Source organism: Giraffa tippelskirchi, chromosome 11 (assembly GCF_054371585.1).
Source record: "Giraffa tippelskirchi isolate mGirTip1 chromosome 11, T2T-mGirTip1v1.2.pri, whole genome shotgun sequence".
NCBI classification, from domain to species: Eukaryota; Metazoa; Chordata; class Mammalia; order Artiodactyla; family Giraffidae; genus Giraffa; species Giraffa tippelskirchi.
This window is the reverse complement of record NC_137285.1, coordinates 51,935,294-51,947,706: the sequence shown is the minus strand read 5'-3', so window position 1 is coordinate 51,947,706 and position 12,413 is coordinate 51,935,294. Positions and strand designations below refer to the sequence as shown.

General features: G+C 38.0%; 1 long non-coding RNA gene across 1 annotated transcript; it reads right to left on the bottom strand.

Moving 5' to 3' along the window:
- Positions 1–2,079: 2,079 nt before the first annotated feature.
- On the bottom strand, positions 2,080–4,052 carry LOC145527314 (uncharacterized). Its single transcript, XR_014069659.1, has 2 exons — positions 3,264–4,052; positions 2,080–2,922 (listed from the first exon to the last, which is right to left on the bottom strand). It is a non-coding gene; the product is annotated as an uncharacterized LOC145527314 (long non-coding RNA).
- Positions 4,053–12,413: the final 8,361 nt, after the last annotated feature.

The window sequence follows — 12,413 nt, the reverse complement described above, 5'->3', positions numbered from 1 at the left end:
ATGCAGGAGACCCAGATTCAATCCTTGGGTTGGGAAGATCCTCTGGAGAAGGGAATGGCTACTGACTCCAGTATTCTTGCCTGGAAAATTCCATGGACAGAGGAGCCTGGTGGTCTACAGTCCATGGAGTCACACAGGGTTGGACACGATAGAGCCCTACACTACTATCTACACTACACAACTAACACTTCCACTTTGGATGCTTAAGGTTCTGAAAAATCATGATATTGTTTGTTGATGTTCATTTTATTATTACCCATTTCTGAAGATTCACAAGACTCTTTGGGCCTAGTAATTCTTTGCTTTAAATACTTAGAAATCTTCTCATAGTTTTTCTTTAAGTTTTTTCCTCCCTATCTTTGTTTCTTGTTTTTGTTCTTTTTCTCAAAGGCCTAGTAGTTGAACGTTCTGTCTTTGCTTGTTCCACTAATTAAAATTTTTCTATTTGTTTTATCTTTCACTTTTTGTTCTAATTTTTGCAAATATCCTCACTTTATCTTTTAAATTTATCTATTAAATTTAAATCCTCACTTTATCTATTATATTTTTTACTTCTGCTTAAAATATTTTTACTTCTTATGACTTTCTTATTCTCTGAATTTTTTATAACTTCCTATTATTGCTTCAAAGATAAAATATATTCCCTGAGTCCCTAAGAATATTAATGATTCCTTATCATTTTTTTATCTGCTTCTACATTGACTTTATTTCTTCTGAGTTCCTTTCATCTTGCTCTCATGTTTAACTTTCATATGAGATGCTTTCTTCATATTTCCAGTGGTCCTTGGTTATACAGTCACATTTTGAGTGGCAGACCATCCCAGTTGGTGGGCTTCATTGCTTTTCTGAAACAGAAATGTCAGAAAAATGTAGATTTTTTTTCCTCTTTAGCCAATCAAATTCTTTGGAAGGAAATCTGCCAGTATCTGCGTATAAACCACCACTGCCCACATTCTGCATGCTGAAGGAGGGGAGAAGACCAAAGCCTTTATCATTACATAATATTTGGATGTTCACTTATGTCCTCTATCCCTGTATTACCACATCTTTTATTCTACTGTTTCTGATGTCCCCAAATTCAAACTTTCTTAGGTTCAGTTTTCTAAGAGACAAATCTCCTATCTTTTACAAAGGCTTGGGGAAGGAGCAGTTGATTGGGTCACCGGCATTGTGGGCAGTGTCGCGAGGAAGAAAATGCTCTTTATACACAACTTTCATCAAGGCTTTTAATTTTGTCTCCCCCACAACTTTTTCCTTCAAAGGTCCTTAGAGCCTTCTGGAGCTCTGTGACCTGCTTCTTGTTGCCCTCCATCTGTAGGTATCGGCCTTTTAGCTGTCTTCACTTCGTTCTTCCATCTACCAATATTTTGGTGACTGTTTTAAAAATTTCATGTTCTCCTTGTTTTTTGAATCAAGCATCTCTTTATTGCTTTAATATCATTTTAGTTGGGATTTGGTAAGGAAAGAAGGTAAAGTAAGTGTACTTAATCCACATTTAACTATAAGTCTAACAACATTTTCAGAGGCCTTTTTCCCTTCCCAAACACATCACTATTTCCTAGAATGTTTAAATTTATAATTTTGCACACATGTGTAATAAAGCAGAGTCATTTCAATATTTTATATCCTTTAAAAAGATAAGTCATAGGATAAAGAGCTCTGTAGATCTATTTTTTTGTTATTTCAGCTTGAATGGCTATCCTCTAATAAAAATGCAGGTTGTATTATAAAACCAAAAATTATTAAAATTGCATTATGCAGCAGAAATGCCTGCAAGCTAAGTAAAAAAGGCCATCTTCGCAATAAAGATGATTTTTTGGCTTATAAATGTTATGAAGTAGTAATGATGTATCTATCTGCATGTCATCATCCATATTTTTCTTTCATTAACTTTGTTAAATTGTTTTCAATGAGCCATGTTTGTCCTTAAAGGACAAATTCAACTTGTTAGAAAGCCAGCTTCAGGCAATGTCTTTCCCAGTGGCCTGCAGTATTGATTCTGATGAGACACAAAACAGAGACATCTAAAGGAATTTTTAGGAACTGAAACATGAATATATACTTTCCTTTTTGATTGAGTCCCTTGGAAATAAAATGTTTATTATGAAGCTAGGAAACATTACTTCATAAAATTAAATCCAAAGCCAAGATAACATGCCTTTCGGAGCAAGTTAAGAGACAGTTAGATTCATCAACACTTTGGAATGAAGAGTTACTGTTACCAAAAAAAAATCAAAATTCACTTATCTGTCCTAAAATTATTGAAAGGAAATTGACTTACATTAAGCTATTTCTAATCACATTATATTTTGCTTTTTGTTGCATTTGTCTATACTGTTATATATAATATAGATGCTTAAAAATAAAAGTCAATAAGTAAATCATTGAGCGAGCAATTATTTCTTGAATTATATTCTGAAGAAATATAAATTCACATATTTTTCTGATTGATTCTTCTTGAAGGAATAATTCCCAGTTCTCAAACTTTGTCTTGATGAGGGAGCTTACAGAAGGTCTGACAGAATTTTTGTGTAAATTTAAAATAAGACACACAATAATGGCATTTCTTCCATGAACTTTATTTTCCCACATGGACAGGGATAGTAAAATTAAAATCTTTTCAAAAACATTTAGATGATGTCTTTAGTTTGACAGGCTCTAAATTGTTAAAAGCCTTTCTCTAAGTCATTTAATTGCCATAAGTAGCCAGATCTGAGTTACTTTTCCTGGAAAGCTAAAGCCTAGTTCAAAGGCCACAGAAATGTCAGTTTCATTAATGTTTAAAAATAAATTTAAGAAACCATTAGAAGTCATACAACAGATTTTTTAAAGCATGCGTGCTTCATCTTTGTGTGTGTGTGATGGTTGCTTAGTCGTGTCCGACTCTCTGCAACCCCATAGACTGTAGCCCACCAGGCCCCTCTGTCCATGGGATTCTCCAGGCAAGAACACTGGAGTGGGCTGCCATTTCCTTCTCCAAAAGGAACTATAGAAAGAAAGAAGTGAAGTCGCTCAGTCGTGTCCAACTCTTTGCGACCCCATGGACTGTAGCCTACCAGGCTCCTTCCTCCATGGAATTTTCCAGGCAAGAGTACTGGAGTGGGTTACCATTGTCTTCTCCTCATCTATTGATATTTCTGTAAATATATTTTTCTTAGTCCTTTTAAGTCAATAAGTAGATTTTCTCTTATTTTAATAAAGAGAAAAAAAATAAGAGTAACAAGAAATGGAGGAAGAATGTTCAAGCTCTCTGTGCTGCCCACCATTTTGGGTGACAAATCTTAATTATTGGAACACAAGTGATAAAAGAATGCATTAGAAGTCAGAAGTGCCTTGAAAAATCAACTAGAGTTGTATCATTCTTTTAGATTAATTTTAATTAACTCATGAAGCCATGATATAAATACAACTATCACCTGGAAAAAGTTAAGGGGAAAAACCCCAAATGACTGCCAACGTCTCTTTCACAGCATCTTTGTTTGTCTATGTACATTCATGCACCTGACTTTTCAGCTGATTTTAAGAATAAAAAATTGATTTGTCTTTATATTTTGAAGACCACTGCTGAATTTTCTTAAATGTTTCAAATTAAAGTTAGGAGGAAAAATACAGGATGCCCTATGATCAAAATGTTGCCTTAAAAAATCAAAATATAGAGAAAAAGAAAGAGAATCAATCAAATCAGCTAACTTATGCAGCAATAACAAATGAACCCATAGTCTTAGGAACATATAAAAAGAAAAGTCTAATTCTTGATTGTTATATATCCTTCCTACCTCATGACCCAATCTATTGCAGATCATTTTGTCCTGGGACATAAGCTGATGAAGAAACTATTTCCTGAGAGGAGGAAATAGCTTCCTGTTTCTACTCATATTTCCTTGTTCAAACCAAGTAACATGACCAAGCCTGATATAGATGGAATGGGGAGGCATAATCCTCCCCGCAAAAAGCAATAATATTTGAGGACAATAATACAGTCAACCACAATCTTCCCTTTTGATCCCAAATGTGTATTTCTCTCCTTCTACATACAAAATATATTCATCTCCTCTCTCAAGAGAGACAAACCAATATGACATTAGGGTCAAAGTCTAAATCTTGTGACTCTCTCCACATGTGTACAGATGTAGCTCCTCTTGATCCAGAAGCCTAGGAACTAAGTTATATGTTAATTGACCCACACCTAGTCAATATACAGTGGGTCGAATTCAGACAGAATAATGACCGTAAACAGTACCATGGGGAAAAGAGACTAATAGGAAGAAGGCAGCAGACTCTGGTCCATAGCAACTTTGAAATCCTTCTCAGTATGTATCGAGAGGGCTCCATACTCTGGAGCTGGTGACTTCTCCTTAGTTGGGTGTCAGTCTAAGCTCTAAGAACTGTGCCTAAATCCACTGTCCATTGTGTTCCATGACTCTTTTTCAGGTTTTTTTTTCCCCTGCTCAGGTCATAATTTTGAAAGAATTGTAATTATATACAGTATGGAAGATTTAGAAAATTATAGGCACAGGAAATCTGTAACATCTAAGCTCCACCTTGTCATCTTTAGTGTAAATCTAAACTGAGGTAGATTAGATACTAGTTGCACCTGAAAATCAGGAAGGCTTGACACTTTGATAAGTAAAATAACTGCTATCAAATGTGCAAATTATGAAGTTGACTACATGCTTAGGGAGACTATTTTGCCCATGCAAGGCATTTTTTTTCTCCTTTCAGCGTGTTCCTATCTCTTTTCAAGGTAAGCATTCCACTTCACTTCCCTACAAATAAAAACAAAGCACCTAATATGATTCACAAACAACTGATTGAGAGTTTAGTGTTACCATACACCTACTTCTATTAGCCTTGGAAAGTAAGAAATTTAAAGAAATTCCCTTTCATTTTGGAATGGCAAATAGCAACACTTTTGAGGATGGATGAAAAAGGAAATGGCAACCTACTCCAGTATCAGTTCAGTTGCTCAGTTGTGTCCGATTCTTTGTGAGCCAATGAACCACAGCACACCAGGCCTCCCTGTCCATCACAACTCCCAGAGTCCACTCAAACCCATGTCCATTGAGTCAGTGATGCCATCCAACCATCTTGTCCTCTGTAATCCGCTTCTCCTCCTGCCCTCAATCTTTCCCAGCATCAGGGTCTTTTCCAATGAGTCAGCTCTTCGCATGAGGTGGCCAAAGTATTGCAGTTTCAGCTTCAACATCAGTCCTTCCAATGAACACCCAGGACTGATCTCCTTTAGGATGGACCAGCTGGATCTCCTTGCAGTCCAAGGGACTCTCAAGAGTCTTCTCCAACACCACAGTTCAAAAGCATCAATTCTTCGGCACTCAACTTTCTCTATAGTCCAACTCTCGCATCCATACGTGACTACTGGAAAAACCATAGCCCTGGCTAGACAGACCTTTGTTGGCAAAGTAATGTCTCTGCTTTTTAATATGCTATCTAGGTTGGTCATAACTTTCCTTCCAAGGAGTAAGCGTCTTTTAATTTCATGGCTTCAATTACCATCTGCAGTGATTTTGGATCCCGGAAGAATAAAGTCTGACACTGTTTCCACTGTTTCCCCATCTATTTCCCATGAAGTGATGGGACCAGATGCCATGATCTTAGTTTTCTGAATGTTGAGCTTTAAGCCAACTTTTTCACTCTCCTCTTCACTTTCATCAAGAGGCTCTTTAGTTCTTCTTCACTTTCTGCCATAAGGGTGGTGTCATCTGCATATCTGAGGTTATTGATATTTCTCCCGGCAATCTTGATTCCAGTTTCTGCTTCCTCCAGCCCAGCGTTTCTCATGATGTACTCTGCATAGAAGTTAAATAAGCAGGGTGACAATATACAGCCTTGACGTACTCCTTTTCCTATTTGGAACCAATCTGTTGTTCCATGTCCAGTTCTAACTGTTGCTTCCTGACCTGCATACAGGTTTCTCAAGAGGCAGGTCAGGTGGTCTGGTATACTCCAGTTTACTTACCTGGGAAATCCCATCAACAGAGGAGGCTGGTGGACTACAGTCCATGTGGTCACACTAACTCTTTTGAAGATGGAAGAAGTTCTAAAAAGCATTCTTCCAATTATCCTTAAAAGTATACCTTAGAGGATTTCCACATCTGCCCTTCTTTCAGAGAGACCTCAAATACCTGATTCAACTTTCAGATTTAATGTCCTGCTTTATCAAAGCCACCATAAAGCCATGTACACCACTATACGGGAGCCAAGAGCTCAAACCTATAATATTTTACTTCTCCCACTATGGAAATAACTGCTTGAATTTCTCCTTGTCCAGCATCTCTGCCCAAATAGTTTGATAGGCTATCAAAATGCTGATATTCTATTGTCACATTCTATCTTATTCTCTGTATTCCTAAGTTACCTTACTCTTGCATAAAATATAATTACTTATTTCTTAAGATTCTTTTAAATTAAGATCAAGTTTATCCAAAATTGTTTTTAATTGTCTAGACAAGGGTTTACAAAATTATGATTTTAAAATATTACTTAGAGGAAATTGCATATTAAGATTAATATTCATCATAAAAAATTTAGCTGTTAATTAAAATAAAACCTCTTTGGTTAATATTAACCTAAGACACCTATATCTATATATTTAAGTTTGAAGGCAATAAGACTACATTTCTTTTAAAACATTTTATAACTCAGAATGTCTACTATTTTAATCTGACTTTTCCCAATGAATTATTTTTTTCAATGAGATTTTACAGCCTTTACAACATATGTTTATGTGATTGCAGGCTTATATTAAGAACTCTTGAAGGATATGTTGAGATCTATTTAACTCACTCTTTATATTGACTAACTGAATTGTAGCTTAATATATATTTGCAAATAACAATCAGACTATGCACAAGAGATTAAAGTGATTAAGTTATTCACACAGATATGTAACAAATCCTCTATCTTATCAATATCTGGTTTCTTAATGTCTCTCACATCCATTCCCTAGCTTTTTCTCTTTCATGCTCCTGATTAAGGCTCCCATTTGTTTTACAAGACTTTATACCATATCCCCTCTGTATAAACCTTCCCACACACTGCTCTAGGATCAACCTAAATCTGTATTATATAATTGCCCTTCCACTAATTATTCTACTTTTTTGTAATCTTCAGTGGCTTCTCTATCCTATAGGATAAATTCAGGCTGCTGAGTCTGGCATCTGTGATTCTCAATTATTGATGCCCCATTCTACCTTCCTAACTTTATCCTCACACCCACAGCTAAGACTTCCCTAACTCCCTTCTTTCTGGCTGAGTCGGTATATTCTACTGTCCCCCAAACGAAATCACCAATATAATACAGCTGGTTCCTAAGTTACAACATTCTATGGATACAACAGATCAAGAGTACTGCCTGAAAAACAACAGGATGTCAGCCCTTTCTCCTACTTGAGTCTTTATGAATGTCTCCGAATTTTTGGTTCAAAGAGTAAGAAGATGTGTAGAATTGCCTCACTTACAATTTGAGCTCCTACCTGCATCTCTGTCATCCCCATGCTTTAGATGTTGCATTCACTGTCTTTCTAGATTGTAGTCCACAATCACTCACCTCCTCCATGGAAAGGTGAACCCTACAAATAATGCTGTGGTATCAGGTCTCCCTTACAGTTTCCTGGAGCTCAGTGTCCCCTGCATTCATGTCTCTGATAATGAGGAAAAACCCCTAGCCTTCCATGGACCCCATCCTTTTTTTGGCAAGCCTTTGCTTGCCTCTTTAGGAAGGAACTCTTTTTTTTGGAAGAACCCTTTTTTTAGGAAAGAACTTTTTTGGGAAGTCTTTGCTTGCCTCTTTAGGAAGGAACTCCCAGCAGAATTATTTGATGATAACTTTGTTCAGATTTGCAATATCATCCAGAGGACATAGATTCCCCAGGGGTCAGTGTCAGGGTAAGATCAACTACAAACTCATGTTATACCCTGAATGACTGTGCTGGGCCCATATAGTTCCTACCTGCTGTCCAGCTGACTTCCTCTGGAGTCACCAGTCCATACAACACTTCCATCATTAAATCAATAAATTGGCAAATTTTGCATTTCTAATCTAAAATGGTTGGAGAAGGCAATGGCACCCCACTCCAGTACTCTTGCCTAGAAAATCCCATGGACAGAGGAGCCTGGTAGGCTACAGTCCATGGGGTTGCCAAGAGTCAGACATGACTGAGCGACTTCACTTTCACCTTTCACTTTCATGCATTGGAGAAGGAAATGGAAACCCACTCCAGTGTTCTTGCCTGGAGAATCCCAGGTACGGGGGAGCCTGGTGGGCTGCCATCTATGGGGTCACACAGAGTCGGACATAACTGAAGTGACTTAGCAGCAGCAGCAATCTAAAATGGTATGTCAACTCAAAACACAAAAAGAAAAAATCAAAAGATATTTCTCAGTCCTCTTATATAATAAATTAGAACACCCAACACAATTCAAAGATATTTTCTTTGTTTGCTTTTTAAAAATGTTCTTCTGTTCTCTAGTTGCAAGGAACAGAAATTCACCCAAATGTTAGAAAGCCCATCAATAAAGCAGACCCTAAGAAGAACAGGATAGGACAGTGGGATGATCCAGGTAAAGCATTTCAGCAATGCTACTTATATGAATCTTCATTAAAACTCAACCCCAAGGACCTACTTAAACTCAAAAGCTTTTGCATAGCAAAAGAAAAAATAAACAAACGAAAAGATAATCCACAGATAGGAAGAAATATTTGTAAATGATGTGACCAACAAGAGATTAGTCTCAAAATTTACAAACAGCTTATGATGTTTAACAGCATCAAAACAACCAAATCAACAAATTGGCAGAAGACCTAAAGAGACACTTCTCCAAAGGAGACATACAAATGGCCAGGAAGCACATGAAAATATGTTCGACATTGCTGATTATGAGGGAAATGCAAAGTCAAAACTACATTGAGATACCACCTCACACAGGTCAGAATGACTATCATCAAAAAATCCACAAATAAATGCTGGAGAGGTTTGGAAAGAAGGAAACCACACTACACTACTGGTAGGAATGTAAATTCGTATGGCCACTATGGAGAACAATATGGAGCTTCCTTAAAAAACTAAAAATAGAACTGCCATATGACTCTGCAATCCCAATCCTGGGCATATATCCAAAGAAAAACACAATCCAAAAGGATTCATGCACCCCAATGTTCATCATGTCAGTGTTTACAACAACCAAGACATGGAAGCACCCTAAATGTCCATTGACAGAGGAAAGGAAAAAGAAGACGTGGTACATTTATGCAATGGAATATTACTCAACCATTAAAAAGAATGAGATAAGGCCATTTGCAGCAACATGAATGGACCTAGAGATTGTCATACTGAGTGAAGTAAGTCAGACAGAGAAGGAGAAATATCGTATGACATCCCTTATATGCAGAATCTAAAAGGAAATTATGCAAATGAACTTACAAAACAGAAAGAGACTCACAGACAGACAGAATGAACTTCTGGTTGCCGGGGGGAAAGAGATAGTTATAGGGTTTGAGATAGACATGTATGCACTGATATATTTAAAACTGGTAACCAACAAGGACCTACTGTGTAACACAGAGAACTCTGCTCAATGTTAGGTGGCAGCCTGATGGGAAGGGAGTTTAGGAAGAATGGATACATGTATATGTATGGCTGAGTCCCTTTGCTGTTCACCTGAAACTATCACAACATTGTTAATTAGTTATTCCTCAATACAAAATAAAAAATTTAAAAAAAATTCAGTCCCATGAATATGACTCTGTGCTTCTGCAGTGGTTCTTTCTTCCTATACCGCAACCCACTGCTTCTAATCCAGGGCTGGTCAAACTCTTATATGGTTAGGGAACGCCTCCCACCCACCACTTCCTAGTCTATCATTGATCAATATTTTGATAAACACAAAATCATATGTTTGGAAGTCGCAGTAATGTTGAATTGCTTCACAGTCTAAAGTTTAGCTTCCTCCCTTTCTCTTTGCTTATCCCAGAGTGGTAAATAACAGCACGCAGACCAGTATTGGTGCTCAGCAGCATATATCTGCTTTCTCTTAGTTCCTGATCCACACATATCCTTGGGTTGCAAAAGGCCAATCATAATCTCTCCACTCTTTCTTACATTCCAACCTTCAAATTCTGCTCTTCCCCACTCCCCCGCCCCCTGCCCTTAGGAGAAATTCTAGAGAAAAGAAACTATATTGGCTCATGTCATTTTTTCCTGCTGTGCCTATGGCTGCTCTGGGTTCCCATGCCAACCCTTATCTTATAACCTCTGAGTGGATAAGTGACATCACATTGTATGACACATGGATGACTAAGGAGCATCCCTTCTGAGACCACAGGTATGGTGTGGGTAACTCTGACCACCACATGATTTGCAGAACTTTTCAAATTAGTTCAGTTTTTTATAAGAAGGCAATAAAAAGTGATATACAAGACCTATGTCACCAGATTGACTCCTAGTTAAGTAATAAATGGGATTTTCTCTCATTTGAAAGAGCTGACGGTTAGGTGCCATCCCTGGTCAAACCAGAGCTGCTAGGATGCTGAGGTTAGTGACCAGCTGAGCAATTTTCACACACAAATTGTAGTGCTCACTTTAATTGGATGTGCTGTTAATCGCTGTTCACTAATACAACCTGAATTCAGGAATGAATTAATGAGTTCTTCCCAGAGGGCACAATCATTTTTCAATCTGCTTTCTCTGTGGTAGGTCATGGTTTCAGAGAGACTGCTTGAGAATTGATTCTCTTAAGAGAAAAATAAGCAAAACCTGACTCAAGATTTTTCCTTCTGATCAGTAGAGACTTCTTCATCATTCAGCGATTAAGATGCCACACTTTCAATGCACAGGGTGCCATTTCTATGGCATTTCCCTGGCCTTTGGAGCCAAGATCCTACATGTGGCACATGGCCAAAAAAACAGATTTTTCCTTCTGATTTGTAGAGTCACAGGAAGGAAAGAGGAAGGGTGGCAAGAGGGCTCAGAAGAAGCAGTGGATAACACCAACTACGGACGAAACACAAATATCCAGAATTTAGATGCTTACCCACCGTCAACCATCAACTACTGGTTTCAGGGTATAATATACATGAGGCTAAACTGAACATAGTGCAAAAGACTTCAAGAAGATGCTAGTTAGTGATTTTACAAGCAAGTGCTCATGGGAATCTCGTGCCAAGCTTTGGAAGCCCCACTCCAGACCAATCAAGTTAGAATTTCTAGGAATATCTAGGGAGAAAGTACAAGATGGTATGGAAAAAGTCAAACGAACTTTTGGGCCAATCCAATACATGCCAGTTTCCTCGGGGAAAGTCCCATTTGATACCTCTTATGGAAAATGAGTGCCTGTTGATTATTTTTAGCTTCCCCTTTTGTACTTTAAGTATCCTAGTTTGGATAATAAAAGGTACAATGTGTTAGAATTCACGCAGAACAATCCTTGCTGATCTTGGTAACTAAGATGATGATGGTGCTTGGCCTGTTGTTCTTGATGAATTTGTTGAGTACCAAGAAGTCCACCTAACACTACAGAAAGGACTCTTGTGAAGAAAATGCAAATCTTTAATTGATGCGAGACAGATAAACAGGAGAAAATCAAACAAAAGTTTAGTAACATGTCAATGTGGGAGAAACCCAGGAAAATCAAGTGACTCACTAAAAGGGCCAAAACCTTTCCCTTATATACCATCTCCAGATAAAAATAAAAGAGGATATTGGAGGCAGTGGTTTGAGACTTCAAAGAGAGGAAAGACAAATATTTGGTAAGTTGACATTTGCAGGATCCCACAGAGACAACTGGAGGCAGGCGGAATCTGATGGCTAGGCCCTGACCAGTTTCCTGCACCACACTCAGAACTTATTTTCTGCAGATGTGAAGGTTCTATTTCAGAACAGATCCTCTATGTAAGTTATCAATATTTTAGGCAGTTAAGAGGAAGTTCAAAATTTCTTCCTAAGTCATTTAGGCCTTGATTGTTTTTAGCCTAAAATAATCACCATGCCCAAGAGACATTGTGGGGTGGTGATTTATTCCCTTACAAAGATGTCAGTCAGGACCATCACAATCCATTATTCGGGCTTCAATTATGTGAAAACTCCAATAACAGGCACTGGAGAATCTTAATTCTTTTCCTCTCAGAGACTCCCGCTGCTGCTGCTGCTAAGTCGTTTCAGTCGTGTCCAACTGTGTGTGACCCCATGGACAGCAGCCCACCAGGCTCCTCTGTCCACAGGATTCTCCAGGCAAGAATACTGGAGTGGGTTGCCATTTCCTTCTCCATCAGAGACTCCTAGGTCAACGCAACCACACCCACTTCCGACTCTGCCACCTTCTCACCATATCAAGGAGTTCTTAAAAAGAGTAACAAGCCATCAAAAAGCTGCTGTAAAACTCTGAGCCCAGGATACTGG